The sequence below is a fragment of the Hypanus sabinus genome, chromosome 24 (assembly GCF_030144855.1).
Source record: "Hypanus sabinus isolate sHypSab1 chromosome 24, sHypSab1.hap1, whole genome shotgun sequence".
In the NCBI taxonomy this organism is placed as follows: Eukaryota; Metazoa; Chordata; class Chondrichthyes; order Myliobatiformes; family Dasyatidae; genus Hypanus; species Hypanus sabinus.
The window spans coordinates 35546248-35554074 of record NC_082729.1 but is presented as its reverse complement, the minus strand read 5'-3'; positions in this window follow the sequence as shown (position 1 = coordinate 35554074).

The following is a 7827-nucleotide window of genomic DNA, read 5'->3' as shown; positions in this document are numbered from 1 at the left end:
ACGGTGATGCAGCCTGTCAGAATGGTCTCCACAATACATCTGTAGAAGTTTTCGAGTGATTTAGGTGACAAACTCCTGACAAAGTACAGCCACTGACTTGTGCTGCATCACTATGTTGGGACCCGGGTAGATCCTCGGAGACAGTGACACCCAGGAACGTGAAATTGCTCACCCTCTTCTCCTCTGATCCCTCCGGTTCGTGTCCCCTTGTCTTACCCTTCCTGAAGTCCACAATCAGCTCTTTGGTCTGTCTAGCATTGAGTGCCGGGCTGTTGCTGTGGCACCGCTCAACTAGCTGGTATCTCTTGCTTCAGTACCCCGTCTCGTCTCCATCTGAGATTGGATCAACAGTTGATGCTGGAGAGGCTGGTGCCCGGACGGAGCTGGCTGAACCTGCAATGCTCTGCGGCTGTTTCCGATCCTGTGCAGCGAACCCCCCCCCCCCCCCACACAGCATTTTGGTTATGTAACGCTCAGCATCGTACCTCTGCAGAAATTTGTGAGTTTTTGCTGACATACAAAATCTCCTTGAAATCTCCTTGAAACTATAGCTGTTGATGTGTCCTTCTCATCAGTGTGTGGGGCTCAGGGTAGACCGTCCAAGATGTGGGCACAGCAGGAACTTGACTGCTGACCCCTTGCCGAGGACTGGTGTGTGGTCCCTCGACCTCCTCCTCGTGAAGTCCACAATCAGTTCCATGATTTTGCTGACATTGTTGTTGTTGTGAACCAAAGCATTTGGGAGGTCCTGGGGCAGTTGGACACATCGGTGGTGAGGTCGCACTTCAGTTTTGGTCTCTATAGGAAAGAGGTAATTAAACTGGAAAGAGGGCCGCAAAGATCTACAAGAACGTTGCCAGGGCTCGAGGGGCAGAGATACATGGAGAGATTGGAAAGTCTAGACTTTATTCCTTGCAGTGTAGGTGCCATTCAACTGTACACGAATCCATGAATGCAGCCAAACAAACGGCGTCACCCCTGGGCCAAGGTGCAACGTAGATCGGGAGGCCAAGGAGCCATATGGACCGCCCGGTTGCGTCGTGGCTAGCACATCACTTTACAGCAATGAGCGATCGGGGTTCAGTTCCTGCCACTGTCCGTAAGGAGATTGTGTACTCCCCTCTTGCAAATTGCTACAGATGTACCGTGGAGAGCATTCTAACTGGTTACACCACCATCTGGTGTGGGGGTGGGCTTCTGCACAGGATCGAAATAAGCTGCAGAGAGTTGCAAACTTAGTTCCAGCCTGGGTACGAGCCTCCACAGCACCCAGGACATCTTCAGGGCGTGAAAAAAGGCGTCAAAAAGGCAGCATCCATCATTAAGAACGCACCCTCCCCTCCTCAATCACACAGAGTATGCCTTGTTCTCATTGCTATAATCAGAGAGGAGGTACAGGAGCCTCAACGTGTACACTCAATGATTCATGGTCAGCTTCCTCCCCTCTGCCATCTGATTTCCGAATGGACATTTGAACCATGAGCTTTTTAATTTCTATTTTTCACTAATATAATTAAACTATTATATATACTGTAATTCACATTTTTTTATATTATTGTGTATTGCATTGTACTGCTACTGCAAAGACAACAAACCTCACAACGTATCCTGGAGATATTAAACTTGATTCTGATTCCGATTCATCCGGATTCCCTGACCGTGCGGGTTTCCTCCGGGTGCTCCGGCTTCCTCCCACATTCCTAAGACGCACGATCAGGGTCAGTGAGTGGTGGGCGTGCAATAGGGCCATAAGACCCAGGAGCAGAATTAGGCCACTCGGCCCCTCGAGTCTGCTTCGCCTTTCCATCATGCCTTCTGGCCACGTCTGTCCTTCGAAGGCCTGAGCAATCAGGAAACTATCAACTTCCGCTTTAAATATACCCCCGGGCTTTTCCCCCATGCAGTCTGTGGCAGAGCTTTCCACGGATCCCCCGCCCTCTGGCCAGAAGTATGGCGGCTTGCGGGCTGCCCTGGCACAATCTCCGCTGATTTGCATTGATACAAAGACACAGTTCAGTGTACGTTTCGATATTTCCATGTATATATGGCAAGGGAAACTAATTTTCTCTCTTAACCGTATTATCACAGCAGGGTAGACACCGCCCTTGAGCCTGGTATCTTCTCCCCAGTGGGATGTCCGGGGTGGGAAAAGGTCGGAGGCAGCGGGAAGCGTAGGCAGAGCCACGGAGGGGAGGCTGGACCGCGCGATGTGCCGACTCTCTACACTTCCCTGCGGTCACGGGCGGAGCGGCATTGCGCTGAGTTGTGATGCAGCCGGGGAGGATGCTTGCTGTGGAGCGTGGGCAGGCGGCAGACGGCGGTTCACAAGCACGCCGGTACCTGAACGGGCACTGGAACTGGAGGCGTCGGAGTCACTGGACCGCACGCTCGCGCCGCACGTGTTCAACCGGCACAGCCCCGCCTGGTTGTTGAACTTTGCTGCGGACAGAGAGAGAGAACGGACATCTTGTATCATGCACTAATATTCAGCATACTGTTCGCAAGCTCCAAACTTGTCAAAACTTTAAGCCCTCTCTTTAGAGACTCATCTTAGAGAGAATAAGCTGTATCAATTTTACACTTCAGAAACTAATTTACTTCCGCGTTTCAGCTCTCTCCCCACCTCCCCCCCCCCCCCATGTTCCCATTTTCCATCCATACGACCATCATACACAGGAGCAGAATTTGGCCACTCGGCCCATCGAATCTGCTCTCACCCCTCTCAACCCTTTTCCCCTAACTTTTGTCACCCTTACTAATCCCAACCTCTGCTTTAAATGTACGTCCACGGCCCTCTGTGGCAATGAGTTCCACAGATGCACTACCCTGCGGCTAAAGTGATTCCTCCTCACCTCCAACCTTCTGGTCTGAGGTCGTGCCCTCTGGTCTTGGACTCCCCCACGGTAGGAAACATCCGCTCCACCTGCACTCTATCTGGCCCTTTCAACGTTTGATAGGTTTCAATGCCATCTCACCGCCCCCATTCTTCTAATTTCCATTTAGGACAGCCATAAATCACTCCTCATACATTAACCCTTTCATTTCCAGCAATACTCCCCCCCCCCCCCCCCCCCACCTCCCTATCATGTTCCAGCTTCTGCAGCCTTCTCTTACCTGCTCCGAGCTCCGTCAGCCCATCAGACGCCCTTCGTCTGGACCCACCCATCACCTCGCGGCCTCTGTCACTGTTCCCACTCTCCCCTCCGCCATCTGCCCATCCTCCTTGCTTGGATCCCCCCGTCGCCTCACCACTTTTCCACCGCCTCTTTATACCGGTTATCTCCCGTATAAGGCGTGTCAATGAAGTGTCTCGACCTTGACTGTTCATCCCCCCCCCCCCATCCCCTCCTCAGACACTGTCTGACCCTCTGAGTTCCTCCAGCGTCGAGCACTGTAACAGATTCCGTGCCTCTGGTCTTATAGAGTCTCACCTGTAGGTTGAACGTCCAGCCTTTTGACCCCTGTGTGAGAAACAGAGAGGTTACAATATCTGACGTTGACTCTCAAACACAGAGTGGAGAACAGTACAGGTCTTTTGGTCCATGATGTTTTATCAGAACACCACAGCAAAGTACAGGCCCTCTGGCCCACAATGTCCTGCTAACCTTTTAACCCACTCCATGATGGCTCTAACCCTTCCCTCCCACAGAACCCTGCATTTTTCTGTCATTCATCTGCTGACCTGAGTTCCTTAAATGCCCCTCCTGTACCTGCCTCCACCTCTACCTCCCGGCAGAACGTTACACATACCGACCGCTCTTCTGTGTATAAAAACGTGACTACACCATCCTCCAGTCACCTTAAAATCACACCCTCTCTTAATTAGTCATTTCTGTCCTGGGAGAAAGCCTCTGGCTGTCCACTTGTGCCTCTTGTTCACCTCTATCAAGACACCTCTCATCCTTCTTTGCTCCAGAGGGAAAAGTCCCAGCTCACTCAGCCTATACTCGTAAGACACGCCCTCTAATCCCGTCAGCATCCTGGTGAATCTCCTCTGCACCCTCTCTAATCCCGTCAGCATCCTGGTGAATCCCCTCTGCACCCTCTCTAATCCCGTCAGCATCCTGGTGAATCTCCTCTGCACCCTCTCTAATCCCGTCAGCATCCTGGTGAATCCCCTCTGCACCCTCTCTAATCCCATCAGCATCCTGGTAAATCTCCTCTGCACCCTCTCTAATCCCGTCAGCATCCTGGTAAATCTCCTCTGCACCCTCTCTAATCCCGTCAGCATCCTGGTGAATCTCCTCTGCACCCTCTCTAATCCCGTCAGCATCCTGGTGAATCTCCTCTGCACCCTCTCTAATCCCGTCAGCATCCTGGTGAATCCCCTCTGCACCCTCTCTAATCCAGGCAGCGTCCTGATGAATCTCCTCTGCACCCTCTCTAATCCAGGCAGCATCCTGATAAATTTCCTCTGCACCCTCTCTAATCCCGTCAGCATCCTGGTGAATCTCCTCTGCACCCTCTCTAATCCTGGCAGCATCCTGGTGAATCTCCTCTGCACCCTCACTAACCTGAGCAGCATCCTGGTGATTCTCCTCTGCACCCTCTCTAATCCAGGCAGCGTCCTGGTGAATCTCCTCTGCACCCTCTCTAATCCCGTCAGCATCCTGGTGAATCTCCTCTGCACCCTCTCAAATCCCGTCAGCATCCTGGTAATCCCCTCTGCACCCTCTCTAATCCCATCAGCATCCTGGTGAATCTCCTCTGCACCCTCTCTAATCCCGTCAGCATCCTGGTGAATCTCCTCTGCACCCTCTCTAATCCCGTCAGCATCCTGGTGAATCCCCTCTGCACCCTCTCTAATCCCGTCAGCATCCTGGTGAATCTCCTCTGCACCCTCTCTAATCCCATCAGCATCCTGGTAAATCTCCTCTGCGCCCTCTCTAATCCCGCCAGCATCCTGGTAAATCTCCTCTGCACCCTCTCTAATCCCGTCAGCATCCTGGTGAATCTCCTCTGCACCCTCTCTAATCCCGTCAGCATCCTGGTGAATCCCCTCTGCACCCTCTCTAATCCAGGCAGCGTCCTGATGAATCTCCTCTGCACCCTCTCTAATCCAGGCAGCATCCTGATAAATTTCCTCTGCACCCTCTCTAATCCCGTCAGCATCCTGGTGAATCTCCTCTGCACCCTCTCTAATCCTGGCAGCATCCTGGTGAATCTCCTCTGCACCCTCACTAACCCGAGCAGCATCCTGGTGAATCTCCTCTGCACCCTCACTAACCCGAGCAGCATCCTGGTGAATCTCCTCTGCACCCTCTCTAATCCAGGCAGCATCCTGGTGAATCTCCTCTGCACCCTCTCTAATCCAGGCAGCATCCTGGTGAATCTCCTCTGCACCCTCTCTCTGAACCTTCCATATCCTTCCGAGGTGACCAGAACTGAACATAATACTCGAAGTGTGGTCTAACCAGGGTTTCATAGAGTTCACAGAAGCAAACATAGAATAGTTGGCATAACTTAATCCCATCTGCCTGAACGTGGCCCATATCACTCCAATCCCGGCTTGTTCACGTACCAAATATTATTTAAACACTGCTACAGTGTTTGCTTTCCCACCCACAGCCCTGAGCGCAAAGAAAAATTATTTCACATATTCATAAGATTATAAGAGAAGAATTAGGCCATTCAGCCCATCAAGTTGGCCTTTTCTCCTTGGAGCGACGGTGGATGGGAGGCGACCTGATAGAGGTGTATAAGATTATGAGAGGCATTGATCGTGTGATTAGCCAGAGGCTTTTCCCCAGGGCTGAAATGGCCAATGCGAGTGGGCACAGTTTTAAGGTGCTTGGAAGTAGGTACAGAGGGGATAGTCTGGGGTAGGTTTTTCACACGGAGAGTGGTGGGTGGGTGGAATGTACTGCTGGCAGTGGTGGTGGAGGTGGATACGATGGGGTATTTTAAGAGCCTCTGAGATAGGTACATGGAGATTAGAAAAATGGAGGGCTATGTGCTAGGAAATCCTTGGCAGTTTCTAGAGTAGGTTACATGGTCAGCACAACATTGTGGGCCGAAGGGCCTGTAATGTGCTGTAGATTTCTATGTTCTATGAGTCTGCTCTGACATTCCATCATGGCTGATTTATTACCCCTCTCAGTCCCACTCCCCTGCCTGATTTTATACAGCTCGATAATGTCAGCCCTCAGTCCCCTACACTCTGAGGAGCAAAGTCCTACCCTGTCCAACTGCTCCCTGTAACACAGGCCTTCAGGTCCTGCCAACAACGTTGTAGATGTTCCAATTAAATCACCAACGTTCCAATAGCAGGGCGCCCAGAACTGAGCTGGCGAATGTCAGCGACTCCTGGCTGGTGGCTGATGAGACAAGGGGGACAACTAATCCTGGTGATCATCACGAACGATAGGCCTGCAACTTCCCTTTGGACTCGGAGGCAATTCGGTGCGGCAGAAGCGAGGCAGGGTGAAGAAGTCCCGAGGGTCGATCGATTTAAGCACTGGGCCGAACGAGAAAGGTCGGGCACAGGCCAAATGGAGGCAGCGGGTTCCAGGCCCCAGAGCGTATCGATGTGACTGAACACGATATTTGGTTGATGATTCGGGCGCTGAGCCAAACTGAAAAGGTTGGCCTGCCGGGGCCAGTTTGGTTCAGCAGACAAACTCTTTGTGGACTTCACAGAACATAGAGCATAGAAAACCTACAGCACAAGACAGGCCCTTCAGCCCTCAAAGCTGTACTGAACATGTCCTTACCTTTGAAATTGGCTAGGGTTACCCATAGCCCTCTATTTTTCTGAGCTCCATGTACCTGTCTAGGAGCCTCTTAAAAAGCAGATGAGCGTAGTGTGGATCAGCACTTGCAGCTGTGATCTTGTGGCCATTACAGAGACTTGGGTGGCTCAGGGGCAGGAGTGGCTACTTCAAGTGCCAGGCTTTAGATGTTTCAGAAAGGACAGGGAGGGAGGCAAAAGAAGTGGGGGTGTGGCACTGCTGATCAGGGATAGTGTCACAGCTGCAGAAGAGGAGGAAATCATGGAGGGGTTGTCTCTGTGGGTGGAAGTTAGGAATAGGACTGCTGGGTGTTTTTTACTGAGACATCGAGGAGCAGATAGGGAGAGAGATTCTGGAAAGGTGTAATAATAGCAGGGTTGTTGTGGTGGGAGATTTTAATTTCCCAAATATCAATTGGCATGTCCCTAGAGTGAGGGGTTTAGATGGGGTGGAGTTTGTTAGGTGTGTTCAGGAAAGTTTCTTGACACAATAAGCCTACAAGAGGAGAGGCTGTACTTGATCTGGTACTGGGAAATGAACCTGGTCAGGTGTCAGGTCTCTCAGTGGGGGAGTATTTTGGAGATGGTGATCACAATTCTATCTCTTTTACCATAGCATTGGAGAGGGATAGGAACGGACAAGTCAGGGAAACATTTATTTGGAGTAAGGAGTACGTATGAGGCTCTCTGGCAGGAATTTGGAAGCTTAAATGAGAAACAGATGTTCTCAGGGAAATGTACAGAAGAAATGTGGCAAATGTTCAAGAGATATTTGCGTGGGGTTCTGCATAGGTACATTCCAATGAGACAGGGAAATGATGGTAGGGTCCAGGAACCGTGGTATACAAAGACTGTTGTAATTCTAGTCAAGAAGAAAAGAAAAGCTTACGAAAGGTTAAAAAAAACTAGGTAATGATAGAGATTCAGGAGATTATAAGGCTGGCAGGAAGGAGCTTAAGAAAGAAATTAGGAGAGCCAGAAGGGGCCATGAGAAGGCCTTGGCGGACAGAATTAAGGAAAATCCCATGGCATTCTACAAGTATGTGAAGAGCAAGAGGATAAGATGTGAGAGAATAGGACCAATCAAGTGTGACAGT